This window comes from Peromyscus californicus, unplaced genomic scaffold (genome assembly GCF_007827085.1).
Source record: "Peromyscus californicus insignis strain IS unplaced genomic scaffold, ASM782708v3 Scaffold_16__1_contigs__length_79575227, whole genome shotgun sequence".
In the NCBI taxonomy this organism is placed as follows: Eukaryota; Metazoa; Chordata; class Mammalia; order Rodentia; family Cricetidae; genus Peromyscus; species Peromyscus californicus.
Window position 1 is genome coordinate 37,879,835 of NW_026294458.1, and position 19,855 is coordinate 37,899,689.

Sequence of the window (19,855 nt, forward strand, 5' to 3'; positions counted from 1 at the left end):
AAGAGAAGAATTAAATCAGGATTAAAATAAAAGTTGGCTTGAGATTGTGATAATAAATAAAAAAAAAGTCAAATTTTATTTTGTCTGATTGAACTTGTAATACAATTAAATTGTCCCCTTGTTGTCAGAAAGACTTTTTGGGGGAAGAGGATAAAATATCAACATATATCTGGTCAATTCTGATAGGACAACTACTGTATATCAAAGTAATGACTCCACTAGAACCCACCTTAGTGGATCAATGAGGTTTTATTTGACTATTTACAAAATCAAGGATAACTCTAAAGTAGTTGCATCAACAAAAGTCTACCTCAACAGGGTGCTCACTCATGAAACTATATATGTATATGTATATATATATGTGTGTGTGTGTATAAATGTACAGATAATATGCATATATATGTAAGTATATAGATATAGATATATAATTTCTTGAAATAGCATTTGAATCTGTTGTCAACTACTAAAACATAATGACATGCTCACATAACTTATCTTACTTAAGATCTCATTAAGAAAATTATTACAAAATTTCAATAAGTGGTTTTGTTATTCAAGAATGAGGAAGCATTTGCAAAGCAGGGATTTTTTTGCTCTCTCCCTTTTTTTAGTCATTGCTACATCTGCATATCTTTGAATAACACCTGTCATGTAACAGTCTCTTGACAAATTTCTGTTAAATTAATGACAAACATCTTTCACAAAAAAAAAAATAAGGACTAAGTGGCTACACTGATTTTATACTGCTATATCTCTATCCAATTGTTCACTTACAATCAAAACATAATGTGGGTGCATAACTTATTCAGGATAAACAGCTTTTATTTATATTTTTCAATGTCATTTTGATTCTAGCTTTTGACCCAACTTGTTAAGTGTGGAACACTTTCTGTCAATTTCTCATAACAACTTTGAAAAAATGTTGTTTCTAAGTGCACTAGACTGTTATTTTATTCACTAGAAGTCAAGAGAGCAATAGTCTCTTTTATATATAAACTGCACTCAAGTAGTTTTCACACTGATTAAATTAAATGTGCAAATGGAAAGAGTGCTGAAATGAAATTTAATGAAAATGATGCAATACATCAGAATTAAGTAACCGATGTGCTAAAAATTAATTGCTCAGGTGTCTAAGAAAGTCTTGTTCTTATGTTTTGAAATGCTACAAAGATATACAATTTCAGAATCATTATGAGAATCAGTAGAAAAAAACAGTTTTTAATACTATGATATATTAGCATATACATGTTTTATAATTGGTGATTTTTTTACATTATTAAATCCTCTTCCTTGTATATTACTAATGAGCAATTAATTTAGAAAAAGGAAACATTAAATCTGCAGGATAATAATGATGATATTCCAAGTGCCCATATTTAAAAGTGTTGCCATTTACACTATGGCATTAGAAAATACAGATTTGGGTTATAGCAAAACAGTTTCCCTGTCCTTTTGGTGAAGATAGAGTTTTAAAGAATAATACCATAGATATGCTACTAGAAGCATAATATCAATAACTTGGTACAGGTAGATGCAATACTACTATTGTACAAAGCAGGCACCAAGTTGAAATTTTCCATTGGAAAAAGGAAAAAAAGAAAAAAAAATGTGAGGTTCCAATTAGGATTTAAAAGTTTAAAAGTAAAATTGCTACCACACAAACAATTTAAAAATACGTGTCTACAAAGCTACTGCTATTTCTAGTCAGTAGTTAAGGTCAGAAAGAAAACAAACAGCCTAAGATTTTTTTCGAGACAGGGTTTTTCTGTGTAGTTTTGGTGCCTGCTCTGGATCTTGCTCTGTAGACCAGGCTGGCCTTGAACTCGAAGAGATCCGCCTGTCTCTCCCTCCTGAATGCTGGGATTAAAGGTGTGTGTCACCACCACCCGGCTAAGCAGCCTGAGATTTAAGAAAGCTTAACACCTGTAAGAAGCAGAGTACAGGGTTACCCTAATCAGGAAAGGCAGGAAAATTGTGTCTTCCTTTTCCTGGGGAGATGGGAACAAACATCCATTCTCTTCAGTTATGCCACTGACAATACACCAAAGGCTCTATCCATGACCAGTCTTAGGAGCAAATGAGGTTATTAGGGTTGCTTACAAAAACATGAGTAAAGAGTTATTGAGAGTAGCATGGGTTAGTCTCTGGCAACTGCATTACGAAAATCCACCATAAATGGGTGATAACTCACAAAACCTGTATCCCTGGCATTTCTTACCCCACATACAGACAACTCTGCCAAAGCGTAGTAACTTTTCATGCCCTTCAAGCAATGTGTATATTTTCTTCAGAGTAGCAACTTACTACTAGCTCAAGCATGCAGCTAACAGCAGTGTCAAGCCTGTAGACTTGGTGGGGCCTCAGGGACCTCCCTGGACACCAACCCATAGGAAGATAACATAGTCCTACCACTGGGATGTTTGTTCAGCCACCTCCTGGCTCCTAAAAATGCTGCTTTCTGCCTACACAGGGGGCCTTCTCAATACACCCTCTTGAGCTTCTGTTTTCATTATTCCTTCAGATGCTATTCCAAATCTGTCCGATAAGGAAGAGTTAGTATGACATAATTAAACTTTTAACAGAGTGTGGGAAGGTACTCTAAAGGTCCACTGGTCTTGGCTGCATTAAAAAAAAACAAAAAAACAAAAAAACGTGTTTTTATTTGAATAGTTCAAATGTTTTCTAATTCTCACTAGATTTCCTTTCCCTTGCTTTTTTGTCAATTCATTCAACAACTAATTTAAAAGTATGATACTGACTTTAAAACATTTACTGGTATTCTAGTTCTTTTGTTATTTAATTTTAGGTTTACCTCATATTATTAGCAAAACAACAATTTCAGTCATTATTAGTTGACATGTATGCCCTTGTATATAATCCACTTTGATAAATACTTTGTATTTTTAAAGTAGTTTTGCATTTAATATTACAAGCATTACATATTAGGTTTTTCTTTAGAATGGTTGATTTTTGTTGATCTCCAAGTGACTTTATTTGTGGAAAAATGTTTCTTATTCCATTCAGGCTCATTGTCTAAAAAAGATGTTATTTCTGAAAATATTCAAGGCATATATCTATTAAATTGAATCACTAATAACTTTCTAAATTGGAAGGGCTCACTGATGAATTCTACCAACATTATAAATGCCACAATAAAAAATTACCTACCATCTTTGAGAAATCATAAACACACAAAACATTTCTGAACTCATTCTTCGATGCCACCAAGCATCACCTAAGACCTAAATCTGACAAAAGACATAACATAAAAGCAAAGCTAGACAGCCGTGTCTTTCATGAATACAGATGTAAAAATCCTCAACACAATTGAACCCAAAAAAATCAATAAAGAGAATTATTCACCAAGAACAAATGGAATTTGTCCTAGGCAGGCCAGGCAAGCTCTCCGTTCAATGATGAGTGAATAGAACCCATTAAGTCAATAGGAGCAGGCTAAACAAAAAGGGTATCACATGATTACAATAGACATACAAAAGGAATTTGACAAAACCCAACATCAATTTATGGCAAAAACAAACGAGTAAAACTGGGATGTTCTCTCAATCCAATAAAGAAAAATCTGAGTTGTCAACAGTTAACATCATGCCATAGTAAGAAATTATAAACTTTCTTGCTTAGGTCAGGAGCATGGCAAATATAGCATTATTTTCTCATAATGCTTTAGTTCTGTATTAATTTGTGTGTTACATAATTGACGTTATGCTATAAATGGAATACATACAGAATATTTATATACATTGGCACTTGATTTCCTGAGTTCACTTTCTTTGATATATTATGAGACAAGTTCTATTAGCCCAGGCTGGCTTCAAACATGCTGTATAGTGAACTAATCCTCATGTCTCTACCTCCAGATTGCTAAGATTAAGGGTGTGCACCATCACATATGGTTTCTGCAGTGCTTGGGGTTAAATCCAGTGCCTCATGCATATTAGATAATTAATTGCTCTTTAACTACATCTCCAGAGCTAGAAACTCTTGAAGATTCAGGTGTTGGATGCCAAAATTAAAAGGCAGAAATTTGTGTATTACCTGCTTGCAATCTTTATGTACTTACTGATTTACTTCTCTGGAAAATTACATATTATATGACTTAAAATTTTCCACATATTAAATAACATTTTAATTTGAGCATTTAATACATTTCTAATGTAATTATTCAAGGCAGGAATGGAACAGGGCTCATCTTTCTATTATTGTGGTGGTTGGCAACAAATTCTAAAAGATATTAATATGTCTAAAGGCAGACATCATATTCCAATACTGAATTACTAGTAAAAACAAGTAAGAGGAAATTCAGGAGGAAGCAACAAAGAGTGTGCCTAGCATCCTTTTAACTCATGGGCATCATTTGAAATGATTTGATCTTTAAATAAAAATCTTAGCGAGTTGCTTTTAACTTTCCTTTCACCAACATTTTAGAATTATTTACTAATCTAATATCTCTAAATTAAAACTTTTTCTGTGTGAAGCATCTAGAAAACTGCCAGAGGGTGTGTTTGACAATTAGATATATTGTAGGAAACTGACTTTCACATATAAAACTAGGATATTGGCTTATCAAACTTGGTTGGCCTTGAAAGCTAGAAAACAGGATGCTATTAGTGGGCAATGGGATGGCATTTGAACACCACCAGATGCCAGAGTACTGACATAAATTATTATCCTGTGACTCCCAGGAATGAAATGATCATTCAAGGCAATGTTTGACGGGAGAGCTGGATGCTGTGACAGGCTGTCATGATTAGACCCAATAACACAGGTAACATTGAGTGGGCTGGCTGTTTCGATGGCACTTCAGATCATTAAGACCAAAAAAATTTAGTGTTAAGTTCAAGGTTTTTAATCTTTATGCACGTAATGATGGAGAACAAGAAGGACCTACAATTATTTTCTGTCTCTTGCAGATTCGGTTGTTGAATGCCAAAACTAGAAACCAGAAACAAACATTTTACCTACAGGTATCTAACTCATAATATAAAATGATTTAGCACCTTGCAAGATCCAAAAGACAGACAGATTAAGACCCTGAAAATGAATTGGGGCATTTGGATGAATTATAATCAGTTTTAGGAGTTTGACACACAAAACACAAAATTTTTTTTTAGGAGAAAGGAAACATAAAAGCTCCCTCCTCTCTCTGGTGATGAAGCCCACCCTTACCTAGGGACCTGCAGTAACCTCACAGAAGCAGCTGCCTTGCAATGGAAGAGCAATTGTCACCATGCTCTAGCTTTGCCCTTCTTCTCTGACACTAGGCTTTAAGGTGATTAAGATCACAGCATCTCCAAGGCAGCAAGTGTACACTTAACTTCACACAACAGGAACAGTATGCTTTGATGACACGTATAAACATATATCAGGGTTGTTTATGAAGACTTAATTTGGTAAACTTCATTTATTCCAACATGAATACTTTGAAAAATAGACTGAATCCTTCTCCAAAGATTGAAGGACAAACAGTTCATCTGTGGATTTTTTTGACACAAATCTACCTTTTTGAAATGTAAGAATTTTCCAATATATCCTAAATATTGTCAGGGATGATTCTATATGAATGACATGCAAGTTACTTAACAACATAATATCAAAGAAGAAAATACTGTGAGTGACAAAGAAATATAGGAGTCATCATTTCTACCATTCTTGACATAAATAGCAAATCACTTAAACACTAAGTTAAATAATACTAAATGATCAAAAGGTATAGCAATGCAAGATACTTCAGACTTGAAAATTTCAATAAGTACATAATAAGAAATGCTATATACCTATTGAGAGTTACAGCTCTTGAGAACACTGTTTAGGAGAATTCCACAAAAAAAATATGCTGTCTGCTACAGGAGCCTTACCAGAGCTGGTCCCATGGTTTCTGGACTTTTCAGTCTCTGAATTTGAGAGATAAATAAACCTTTCTTTAAAAAAAAGTCTCCAGCCTGTTACTTTGCTTTACCAATGAGAAAATATATTACGATGTTGTTTAAATTTTAGCATTGAATTAATCAGGTAATCAGAGACTAGAGTATTTTTGTCCTGATTTATTTCATAACATTCTTACACTAGATCTTGCATTGTAGAAACTATCACACATTCAAACTCACCCACTTTACACACAAAAAAAATGCAAACAGTGGGCTTAGAAAGATAATTAACTGTAATGACCTTTTCCAGAGGTCATGATTCCATTAGACCTACAGATAGAGACAAAGTGGACAGTAAAACTTGAAATACTGCCAAGTGCTTTATGAGTCCAGTGAACAAAACTCTGATTTATTTTTTTTTCTGTATCTTGAAATTAATAGAGTCACTTTGAAAACCATCTGTAGCAGGAGATTTATTCTCAAATCTATTTTGCCTTTACCCAAAAATTTATTTTACCCTTTCTTGAATAAGCTTATAAATTCTTAAATACTTGGATAAACATAAAGGTATAAATAAATGTAAAATTATTGTGTTCTAAGTCGCAGAGAAATGTTTTCCAAAAAAGATAACTCTAGTAATCTTTAAAAATGGTTTTTGGTATACATCCCTAAGTACAAGATTAAAAGTGAAGAGATGTCATTACTCATTACTTAAAATGCAAATTCAGGCCGGGTGGTGGTGGTACACACCTTTAATCCCAGCACTCAGGAGGCAGAGGCAGGTAGATCTCTGTGAGTTCAAGGCTAGCCTGATCTACAGAGTGAGTTCCAGGAAAGGCACAAAGTTACACCGAGAAACCCTGTCTCAAAAAACCAAACCAAAACAAACAACAAAAAATGCAAATTCAGATCACATACATGCTATTAACAGAGTATTTTATTATGTCCTGTCTGAAAGGGCAAACTAAACCAAACTGATATTCTTTGCTCCATTATAGAAATGATGGGAGTAAGTCCTGTTCAATTTGATGGTTTTAGTCAAAATATTTCAGCACAGTCAGGTTTGTCCTGTGCCTTGATCTTTGTGATCTGATCAAAATAAAACAGCTCTAGGTGTGTCATCAGTGTTCTGGCTGGCACTATATTTTTAAAAATTAGCTATAACCCTTTCTGACCCTCACCCTCACCTCAATGCACTTTATTTCCAACAGTGACTACAAATTTTCAGTGAAGTTTTACAAGGCTCTCTGGGTACTTTTCCTTTATTACGTTACTTCTCTTTTATGAAATCTGTTGATTTCAGAGTTATAACAAATCCCTAAACATTATATGTATGTTAATAGCTAAACTTCTAATTTGTTTTTTTCAAATGTCACTGCAGCTCAATTCTTCAATTTATGTTGAGTGTGCATTTATACATCTAGTCATGTCTTATCTCGTTAAAGGCAACCTTAAATGTTTTCTTTCATTGTTTTCATTTTTTCACCTAACATGCATTCCTGTATTTATAATTTTGCCTAGTAAACTAAAATACACTTTAATGACTTTTGAGAATCTCATGCTGAAGAAGGGCCAGCTACAGTAATCAGGTTGCTGTTTATAAGAAACATCATCAGAGAGAGAACATCAATAATCTTGCAATTTAGCAATAGTGATACTAATATTACATTTATTTTGTCTAATAATGTACCTGATACTTCATTTATTTTGATGGATAATATTCAGTTGTTTCAGACAGTTTTATGATGCCAGTGTGTAGTCATTCACTGTATTCATTATAAAGTTAAATCAATTTTAATTGAAGTTTGTATAAATCATATCATAACAATTCTCAGGTAGCTACTTCCAGATATTAGAAAAGCATAAATGCTGGATTGTTTAACATATTCAATTTTAGCTCTTTTGTAGTCATATTAAAAATATTTTTCTTATCTATGCTTTGGCATACATGTACAATCATATAAATTCTAAGGCAAGGTAATCACAAATTCAGTCAGGGTTACTTAGCATAACCTTGACTCATAAAGCAAAACAAAGAGCTGGAGAGATGGCCCAGTCAAAAAAGCATCTTTCTTATAAGCATAAGAACTTCAGTTCAGATAACCAGGAACTATGTTAAAGAGCTGGGCACAGTGGCAAATGTAATTCCACTGATGTTCTGAAAGTTGAAGAAGATAGGCAGAAGCTTGGAAGATGCAGGGAAGCTAATGTGGCCTATTAGTTAAAGTTCCAAGCTAATGAGACATCCTAAGGAATAATGAGTACCACCACCCAAGATTGTCTTCTGACATGTGTGTCGTGCATGAATGGCCTTCCATTTCACCCACACCTACATTCCATTCACACATGAACCTACCCAAAAGGAATAAAAACACACAAACATGTTTTTGGTCTTTTGTTTTTAAAGAAAGCAAAAACATGCCCAATACATAAGGGAATTCCCAAAAAATAAAACTGGAAGTCATTGTGTAAATTTCTGTTCGAACATTCTCTATATCACAAATAAATGTGTCTTCATTTAAAAAAATAACTTTTACTTTTAGAAATAAATCCAATTCCCTGGGAACCCCCAGGCCACTCTAGCCAGGAAGCAGGTAGGCTAACTGGAGATTTTTAGCTCTCACTTCTCTCCTACAAATCCAGTTCTCCAGTCTCATCCTCCCTCTGTAGCATGTTACCTGTCTTGACCTCTCCTCACTTTCTGCCCCCAATCCAATGGGACTAAACAGATCCTGGTGGAACACTTTGCTTCCCCCCTCTTTTGGGCCCCCTCAGCCACCCCTCCAGTCCATTTATATTCCTAAAGCCTCAAATTTTTAATTAATTAAGTCATAAAAGGTTCACTTATTAAATTTATATTACTTGCGCCCAATCTATAATTGAAACTAGAAACTCCATGAAATAGAAAACAATAAAAATTAACTTGATAGGTTTTTAAATAAAACAGCTGTTTCCACTGTGTGTATGGTTAAAATTCAGTACATTGGGTATCCTCTGCCATTTCTCAGGTTAATTATATATCACTAAAAACAATTCTATATTATAGCATGTGGTATTGGCTATCAATCATAAGTCATGGTAGTTTAGGCCCCAGAAGTAATAGGCCAAGTTTATTTTCATATTTTTGAAGATTTTTTAAAAAAATATTTGTACTGCCAGAAGTCTCATGAGAACTACTAGTCATAAGAATGTTAAAAAAAAAACTTGCATAGATCACAAAAATTCCTTTTCTGTTCTCTAGTCCCCTCCAAGCTCAACCCTCTACTCCTTCACTTATACTACATATAGGAAGAGGATTGTGTGATGTGGAAGGAGACGTGTTTCATTTCTGAAACATAAATACATGAAATTTATATAAACATTTTAATTCCATAATATATTTGGATAGTGGTCAATTGCTTTTATTTTTCTCATTTTTACTGGTCAGTTTCAAGTTGCATACATGTATTCTGATCATATTCAAATCCTCCATTTCCACCCCCTTCCCTGTTCACCCAATTTATTGTACTCTTTTCATAATTCCCAAAAGTACATTTGGTGTTTCCAGTGAACTACTGGGGGTATGGGCTTCCACTGGAGAATGGTGAACCTACCAAGGACCACGCCCTTAAAGAAAACTGACTTTCTCTCTTCTCTCAGCTGTCAGTTGTCAATAGGTCCTTAGCAAGGGATGGAACCCCATGCCCATCTTCCTACTTGATGTTGAGATTTTGTCTAGCTTTAAGTTGCAAAGGTCTTGTGATTTTCTGCATGCCGCCTAAACCACTGTGACTTCATAGATGCAACTGTGCTTCTGTGCCTGGAAAATACACTTACCTTGTACTCATCTACAGCCTCGAGTTCTTACACTCTTTTCATCCACTTTATGCAATTATCCTTGAGCCTTAGGAGGATGAGGAGGTGTGATACATATGTCCTGTTTAGGGCTAAGAATTCTGTAGGTTCTTAATCTTCCCATATCTAGACCAATTGCAGATCATTCTGTTAGTCACCATATGTTGAAAAAAGAAACTTCTCTAATAAAGTCATAATAGTAAGCCATTAGGAGTTGGTTAAACATGCCCATTCAGCAGAGGGATAGACGTAGCATCCCCCCTAGGGCTTATCTAATCACAGGTTCTTGGCCCCAATGTCAGTGTAAGATACGAATTTCAACTTATGGAGCAGACCTTACATCTAGTCAGGAAGTGGTTGGTTACTCCCATGGCATTCATTCCATTATTGCAACAGTGGAAATGTTTTGTTAAGCTAGTTGTTACTGTAGCTAGAAGTGTTTACAGACAGTTAAGATTCATGATTATATTTCTCATCTAATAGTGGTCATCTTCCAGCACTATGAAAACTAGCCAGCAGGAGTAAATCCTCCGAGTTGGGTACCAGCTTGATTTCTATGTGTTCTTTTTTTATCCAAGTACCTGCTTTGTGGTGGTTTAAAAAATGGCCTCAAAGAGAATGGCTGCTGTAGAACATTATTTTAGGGTGTGTTACATTTGTTTATTCTGTGGAACATTTGTTTTGATGATGCAAAGATGTGTTGTATTCTTTTATGTTGCATTTGTTTAACTCTGTGAAACTGTGTTATTATGCCTGTCTAAAACATCTAATGGTCTAATAAAGAGCTTAATGGCCAACAGCAAGGCAGGAGAAAGAACAGGTGGGGCTGGCAGATAGAGAGAATAAACAGAAGGAGAATCTCGGAGGAAGGGAAAAAAGAACAAGCGAACAAGGAGAGGAGGACATCAGGGACCAGCTACTCAGCCACACAGCCAGCCATAGAGTAAGAGTGAGAGTAAGATATATAGAAGTAAGAAAAGGAAAAAGCCCATAGGGGAAAGCTAGGCAGGATAATTTAAAGTTAAGAAAAGCTGGCAAGAAACAAGCCAAGTTAAGGCCAGGCATTTATAATAAAAAAAAGTCTCTGTGTGTGATTTATTTGGGAGCTGTGTGGCAGGCCCCTCAAAAGAGTTAAAACAACCAACAAGTGGCAATATTAGGAGGTGTGGCATTGTTGAAGTAGGTGTGGCCTTGATGGAGAAAGTGTGTCACTGTGGGGGTGGGCTTTGGGATTTTTTTCTCAAGCTTTGCTTAGTGTGACACTCACTTTACTTCCTGTTGCCTTCTGATCAAGATGTAGCCAGCACTATAACTGCCTCCATGCTTCCATGCTCCTTGCCATGATGATAGACTAAACCTCTGAAATTATAAGCCAGCCCCAATTAAATGTTTTCCTTTATAAGAGTTGCGGTGGTCATGGTGTCTCTTCACAGCAATAGAAACTCTAACTAAGACATGCTATCTTCAGCAAAAGGATGTTACCATTAAAACACAATTACTTTAAAGTTAACTCCCTCTGCTTGTACTAACCCCCCATACACACACACACACACACACACACACACACACACATCCTTCCCCTCTATCTCTCAAGTGTGCTTATAATCTTATGATCATATTATATTTCTGCTTATTGAGGTTTAATTCATTTAAATCTTTGTCATTCTAGAACCATTGTTTTTTCCTTAATGTGATGTGGTTATAATGACTTCATTCTTTCAGTACCTGAGCATGTATATTAATACTTTACTACATGTTCTCATATGTGGTATGAAGGGATTTTGCAGTTTTTAAGGGATTGACTCATCAATTAGAACTCTCTATAGTCACAATATACAGCCAAATTGCTCTTCTCTCCAAAGTATACTTCCAATAGCAATGCAATTGGATCATTTTATTATGCCATTGCTAGACTGAAACATTGCATAACTTTTCTTTTCTGATGTAATCTATTGCCAAAAGTTTCTTAAATGTTCTAAACATTTATATATCTCAACTCTTATTCTAGCCTTGTAAATATATTCTATCTTCCTTCCATGTACTGCTCCAGTTGTCTTTCATAAACATAAATCCTTTTGAGTGAATTAATATTTTCTTTTTTTTTCTTAGTGAGTTTGACTGAAATCAGGAAATATAAGAGGAGTCAACCTAGACTTCATTTCAGAAACCTAAGTGACTTTGGTTGGAAAAAGGATGTACGTTGTGTCCTGGAATCTCCCCTTGTGGTTACATCTTCAGAGCAGATGAATATTAAAATGCATAAATTTTGTTGTTAACTTGGATAAAAGTAAAATCAATCTAGCATGAATTATCTTTTACAGGAGTTAACAGTAAAGCGTGGGTGAATATAGGCAAGTCTGATGTGACAGAGCTGTAGTCGTAACATTGAAAAGGTTGAAAAAACAAAAGAAAATTTAATGGATTTTAAATCCCTGGTATCAATACAAGAAGTTTAAGACTTTTTGGATTTTATAAATCTTTTCTTTTGTGTACACTGTCCTTTATTTTCAGTTTTTTTTGAGTCTACGATAGCTCTAAAATAAATAATTTATTTGCACAATGAGCTTCATTTAAAGGGAGATGTTTTCTTCAATATGCTAATTCCAAACAACTTAATCTTTACGTTTCAAAAAATTTTATTTTGCTTCATCTGTTGTTTACTGGCATACAAGTGGGCACTATAGCAACAGGCCTACAGATAGCTGAAGCAGTAGGAGAATGGAAAGGGGAGGGCAGAGTGCTTATCTGTGGCAACAGCTGAGTAGAGTGTACAACTAGGAAGGAGAAGGCTGAGCCTGTTCAGGAAGCAAGTCAGGGCCAGGGCCAAAGGTAGTCTGCACTGGCACCGCAGCACCATGCCCTAAGTTCCTATTGTTGCTGCCTGTCTCCTGATTCCAGGCCGTAGCTTCAAGAGTTCTCTACGCAACCCTTTCTACAGGAACAAAGTATATGGAGATGTAGTATGAATCTTAGAGAGTCTTATTAATAAAAATCAAACCCGAGGCCAGTTATTGGGGTCAACACTGGTAGATCAGAGATACAAAACAGGCCACAGCTAACCTCACCTGGCCAACTTCTCAGCTAGTCTTGTTTCCTCAGACTGGAAGCTTCTGTGTCCTCATCTCAATGGCTCTCAGCTGAACTGTGCTGCTAGAAGCCTGAAAGCTTAACCAGGCCAAATGCTTCTAATTTCTGGTCCTCACGCCTTATATACCTTTCTGCTTTCTACCACCACTCCCTGGGATTAAAGGCTCACTTTCTGGGATTAAAGGCATGATGAGTCACCATGCCTGTCTGTATCCTTGAACACATGGATTTCTGCCTCTGGAATGCTAGGATTAAAAGCATGTGCTACCACTGCCTATCCTTTATGTTTAATATTGTGACTGCTCTGTCTCTGACCCCAGATAAGTTTATTAGCATGCACAATATTTGGGGGAATACAATACCACATGGAGATGTTGCTGTCCTCTTGTGATAAACTCAGCTTTCCAATCCTGCATCCTCTTTCATCTCTAGCTCAGGTAGGGCCTTACAGGGGACAGATGGGCTCTTTTCCATTTTTCCAGGGTGTTAACTTTCTCTCCTGTTCCAGCCTACCAGCGCCACACTATGGCACAGAGGAAGCTCTACAAGTGTTGCTGGCCTAAATGATGGGATGAGGAATGGTGGAAGAGAGACTTCCGGGGGCCATCATTGCACAGGTACCACAAAAGCATGGTGTTAGTGAAGCTAGAGTCAAAGTGCCACCCTGTCACACACTGACCACAACTCCCCTCTTCAAGAAGACTCAGGCCTTGCCAACAGTCACAGCCAACCTCACATGAAAGTCTGAGCCCTCAACCCAGGCATCCTGGACTGCATCCTTATACAACACAAGAAAGATGTCACAGTACATCTTCTGGTTAGCTGTCTGGGGATTACATGCCACACCTATGAAGAAAGCATGTGGGCAGTATCTGGCTATCTAGTGGGCACTCTTGTCAGACTTGGTGAGCACTATAGTGGCCTAACTGCAAAGCTTGAAAGTGGTCATTCAGCACTCATGGCAGAGGCATCTCTGGGGTCTTGGTAATAGGTACCAGGTCACAGAGTTCCTCCAAAAACTACAAGTGGTAGAAAGCACCTTCTACCTCACAGACAGTCAGGTGCTCCATGCCAACAGCCAGCAGAGGGTAGCCTCTTCTAGCTGTTTCTCAGGACAACATGGCACAGTCTGCTGTATCTAAGACTGTGTTGACTATACCACTCCTCTCAGCCTGGCATAGTGGGGCTTCTTGATCATGTTCTCCAGCATGTGCATGGTACCAGTGACAGGTTTCCCAGTGAGGTTGCCTTGTCTAATCATCATCTTCTGAGCTAGGAAGACCTTATCTGCAGAAATCTCAATGACTAGGTCACCACCAGCCACCGTGATCCCATCACTGGTTTCCAAAATCTCATCCAATCTGTGGAAACCTTCATGGTTCTCAACTTTGCTAATGATCTTATGGTTCAGGACTTTCACTCCCAGGACCTTCCTACACTCATGCACATTGATTGGTTTTCAGATGAGAGATTTTCAAACCCCACATCTACATCCTGCTCCACTCTGAATTTCAGATTCTGATGTCTTTTTCTGACACAGAACAGAGGTCCACAGCAGCCCCTGGAAGACAATTGTCCTTTTTGTTACCCTAGGAGCCAATGTTCTCCACCTCTGTCACCAGGAAGTCAGCACCATTCTCCTTTACAGGCAGTGAAATGAGCCTGCCATCCATGTCGATCTTGCTGCTCACCTCCACCACCTTGTCCTTGTTGAGGTCTGTGTCGACCAGCCACTCAATGTTCTCATCACACTCTTCCACGTAGGCATTCTCCAGAGTGATCTCACAGAGTGTCTTTCTTCCTCAGCTTTGCCTTTGTAGTGCTGCTGCCATTGATGACCCCAATCTGGATCTAAGGTTCCAGCAGGTAGAGGATGGAGTGAGATTCGAAGTGTTCTATGGCTGTGTACACATTCTTAATGGTATCTCTGTGGTATTCTTGAGTTCCTTCAGAGAAGTTCAGACAAGCTATGTTCATTCTGGATTTAACAGATCCACAGTATGCCCACAGATTGAGGTATTGTAGGTGTTAGGCATGGCTTCATGGAGCTTCTGGGTCTGAAGAAAGGCAGTCGCAGCTTCAATGTGTGGGTTTGGCATGGCTACTGAGGTCCTCAGGAGGCTCTGGTTCCTGTTCCAATGCCTAATTTGGGTTTTTAAAGGGTTGGGACTGTTACTGTTGTGCATGTTTCAAATTATTATTTTGAGAAAAAGCGGTTTTGAAATGTATTAGACACTTCTATGTCTTAAAATCACACACACACACACACACACACACACACACACACACACACACATATATATATTAAAATGAGTCATTGTACTTAGTGTGTTGTAGGGCTTCTACAGTGAGTCTCAAATATTACATCTGATTGTCACACTACCTCAACTGCAGAGATCACTGATGGATGAATTCAAGAAGGATAGATGACTATCCATCACTGCTTCATTAGGGAACAAAATAGATACTCATTGTTACCAGTGGCAGAGCAAAGTAATTTTTCATAGTATGCATATAGAGAAGAGATGTGGAGGAATTTTATTTACCATATATAAGAATTCAAAAAAGCTGTGGTGTTATTTACACACCACACTGCCATATAAGTGTAGATATGTACACATGTTTATGAGCACACATTATACTTGTTTTCCTTTTAGATTCTAGGTCAGGTTCTAACTCACTGCAGTGGCTGTATTGGGTATTAATATAAAGGATAATTATAATTTAATATTACTGAGGTTGCATTTAACCCCCCCCCATTTTAGCTCTCCTAGCTCTATCTCACTTATCCAATCATTTCCACCACCCAAATATATTATTATCAATTTTTGACATAAATTCCAGGCTTTCACTGTCTGATATCTTACAGGTAATGGTTCAAAGTATAACATGTTAAAATCATTAACTTTTCCTGTTGACATTACACATGCTCTTTTGGAATAAGAACTTATTAAAAGCAGAGATATGGGAAGCTATACAATTCAATCTTAAGATAGTACAGTCCAACTGTATGATAAAAACGTAAAATCTCTCAGAATCTGGTGTTTATAAAGTTCTTATTCTAATTATATTAGCAAATTTGTTGGGTCCTAAGAAACAGAATGATAAAATGACATGATGAGGATATTTAAGGGAAGAAAATTAGAAGTCACTGAACACATATTTGTCTACCACGCATTAGAATGGCATGTTTCTAGTTATACAGCATGGATTTGTAGAAATGCTACATAAAACTAGCCAATGATAGCAGCTAAGAAGAATAGAAAACTTGAGTGTAAGTGCTGTCATTTTCCTTATCTCAGCTAGCTGTGTATAAATATCAATGCCCATGTTCAACAAGATGAAGTACTTTTATAAGATGTCTCAAAAAAAAAACCTATAGTCTGTCCAAGAAAAGACTGTTCAAAAAACATATACAGTTGTTATCTCTTGTTAAAGGTGAAACAACAAACCTATGAGCCATTTACCATGCCAGTTTTCCAGACAGCTAGTATCCCAACAATATTAGGGCATTAAATAAGACTCTCAGCTCAGCTCAAGTAAAGCATTGGCTGCTGAATTGAAATAAAACACTCAAATGTTAGGAGCCTTCATTTGCTATTACAATATGGTCAACCTCACCATTCTTCTTGCTCCTAGCAGACGGGACGATTCAATTAAGCAGGGATATTCTGACAATCCTAATCCTCCAACAGGTAAATACTGCAGATGATGAATGTTTCATTTACACTTCACACATATAATCAAAATCAATAATCTCATCTTTTGATTTTTCTGTATATTATACAGGAGACAAAACCTAAAATTCTGTTCTTCTGTGATATAAGGAATTAAGACAAATATTTAAGGCAGTCTCAGGCTGAAAAGAATTTTCTTTAATCATTTCTGAACTTCCAGAGTTTATTCAAGTAAAAATAACTTATCCTGAGAGATACTAATATAGTTGATAGTACTCTAAATTCTCTTTGAGGTAATATGAGATCCACATCATGTAAACAATTATCTAGCAGATGTCCTTTAGACTGGTCATTATGCTTGGGGGCATATGCTCTACTTTAGAACATATGAAGTCAAGTATAAACTTTTCTTTTAGCTTGTGCTTTAGAAAAAGTCAATACTCGTTGAAGTGAACATGAAGATTAATGACTTTAGGGAATTTTGGAAATAGAAAAATATAGATCTCTTCTAGCTATATGATGCTTTAAAAAACAGAAATATTGGTCTTTTAATATGAAAGCAGGACTCTGTATATAGCAGATCCCTCTACTTCCTTGGCATTCGGAGTTCTGACCTTAGTCAACAGTAGGGACAACCAACCCCTGACCCACGCTGCAGTTCAAAATGTCATATAGCCTGACAACATTCTGTCTCAAAGGCCACCTAGGAGAATTTTCTGCTTTCTAACAAAGGACTCCTTAAGGGCATGGATGTTCCAATAACCCATATATAAATTCAGCACAGAAGTGTTGGGAAAAGGTCCCAGAATAATTCTTGCCCAATATTCTAGCCATAATCCCTCTCAACCTGTGGAAGTGGGTATTCTCTGTACCTCTCGGGGGATACTAAAAATTCAGGCTTCAGTATCCATAGTAACAACCTAATAACTCACCTACTTCCAGTCTTTTCCTCTTCCAATCTCTCTCTTTACATTCTGTAGCTCTTGTTCTTTAAGGAACCAAAGCCCTTCTCTCAGGATCCTTTAAATGAAACCTAAGATTTTTTTAAATGTTTTAATCTAAAATAGAGTTAAGTCACTTCCCTCTTCCTTTTCTTCTGCCAGCTCCTTCAAGTTACTCAATCTCAACCCCTCCTCTGCCCACTTGTTGATGGCCTCTTTTTTCAATTGTATTTGTAAACATGTGTGTTCGCACATAAGGAGATAGGTATATAGATAGATAGGTGAATAGATGATAGATAGATAAGTAAATAGATAGATGATAGATAGATAGATAGATAGATAGATAGATAGATAGATAGATAGATAGATAGAAAAAATATTGAGGCCATTTTTATTGTTCATGTATATTTGGCTTCATGCTTAAAACAATTCATAGCACAACCAATGAAGGGGATCATCCCTGGGAAGGCAAATGCCACTTCTCCCAAGACCATAGTTGCCTGTAGTTTTTTGTCTGGTGGAACCCCAGGAAAATCACCCTTCCCAAACAATATAGATTGAAGATACAGCTCTTGGTTGCCTTTAGTGAACTGACAGTTGGGCCATATTGCTGAAGGCACCATGTACTTAAGACTCAGTACTCAGGTAATTTAACCTAGATCTGAATGGAAAATCCACTTTCCTGCAGCTTAGCATTCATGTTTCCAGAAAATACTCTGTAAGATGCCAATGGAGGAAAGCAGTTTTACATACTCCTCCCCAGCTGCAACACCTGTGAGCCACAACAATTGCCACAATGGAAAGTTATGCATAAAAGTACAAGAAGTGTCACTCACCGGGGGTGGCACCCAAAAGCTGTTTCATTGGACATAGGGCCCACTCAACAGGAGGGAAATTATGCCTGGTACTAGAAGCCTAGCCAGTTTTCTTGGGCTAGAGAGCTCAAGGATCTGAGAAAATGATCTACTACCACCACTATGATCAAGCAGCATAATTCCTAACAAAGTTCTAAATATTTTTTATTTATAGATAAGTGTATCTACAACTCCTTATCAAAGAAGCTTCCTTTTACAGCAAAAGAACAACATCACAGAAAACTACAACTGGACACAGCACAGAGATCAATGGATCATGGAGAACACATCCCCAGTTGATGGGAGAATGTTGTTCTGTATGCTATGAATGTGTTGCTCTTATTAGTTGATAAATAAAACACTGATTGGCCAGTAGTCAGGCAGGAAGTATAGGTAGCATAAGCAGACAAGAAGAATACTGGGAAGAGGAAGAGCTGAGTCAGGAGTCACCAGCCTGCCGTCCAGGGAGCAGCATGTAATTGCACACAGGTAAAGCCATGGAACATGTGGCAACATATAGATTAACAGAAATGGGCTGAGTTTAAGTTTAAATGCTATTCAGTAGGAAGCCTGAGCTAACATCTGAGCAGTTGTAAATAATATTAAGCCTCTGTGTGATTATTTTATAAACAGGCCATGGGACTGCAGGGTCCACGCAGGAATAGGGAAACTTCAGCTACATCCAATGGATACATCAACATCACAGTTCTTGCATCTATGGCCCAGGGAACACTGAGGAAGATGGGGCAGAATGATTGTAAGATCTAGAATATCAGAAGTCTGCTGTGAAAAAGTCTCTTCTAGAAATGGCTGCATAAAGAAGACCATAACAATGGCATCATCATTAGAGATATTAAAACAGAACTGGGGAAAGTATGATGCTTTCTTAACTTTTGCTCTGCCTTTTGCTTGTGTTTATCCATTCTGTATACTAACAGAGTATAAGAGGACCATAAACTACTCTTTTTGCTACTATATTTTTTAGGTCCAAAACTATTATTTATAATCTTGTTGAAATAATTTCCTCATTATAACGTGTTTTTAATGAAAAGTCAGAAGCCATGTAGATTTCTCCGGTAACCAAGAGATTTTGACATTTTCCCAGTGTCTCTCAGGTAACTGCTCTTCTCTTATCTAGTAATAGGGTGCTGATTATCTCAGCATATCTGAGAGAAGACATAGGTTCCAAAGGGTAGCATTAATCCTACTGAAAGCCAGACAAGACTTTGAGGTGAACATGTCACAGAATGGCACAGGCCATTTCAGTGTGATGGCCTGACTTGGGTGATGTTTAACACTTGATCTAGATAGATTCAACTGTATTAGGTCCTGGGCAAAAAGAAAAAAATCAGATTAAATGGATCTCTAAGCAACCAGTCTAAAACTGCCAACAAAGCTGGCAGAATTCATACCTGGATGTTACCTAAATATGCTAACTTCTTTAAATGTCACATGCTTCTAGAAATGTTTGAGTCACTGAACATGATTCAAATTTTACTGTAAAATATAGAGCTCTAGGATCCAGGAAAGCTACGGTTTTTTTTAATATCACAATAGCAGATTTTGGCAAATTGACACTA

The 19,855-nt window shown here is 36.8% G+C and overlaps 1 pseudogene; it reads right to left on the reverse strand.

The window, feature by feature from the left end:
* Positions 1 to 13,345: 13,345 nt before the first annotated feature.
* On the reverse strand, positions 13,346 to 14,911 carry LOC128111428 (pyruvate kinase PKM-like; annotated as a pseudogene).
* Positions 14,912 to 19,855: the final 4,944 nt, after the last annotated feature.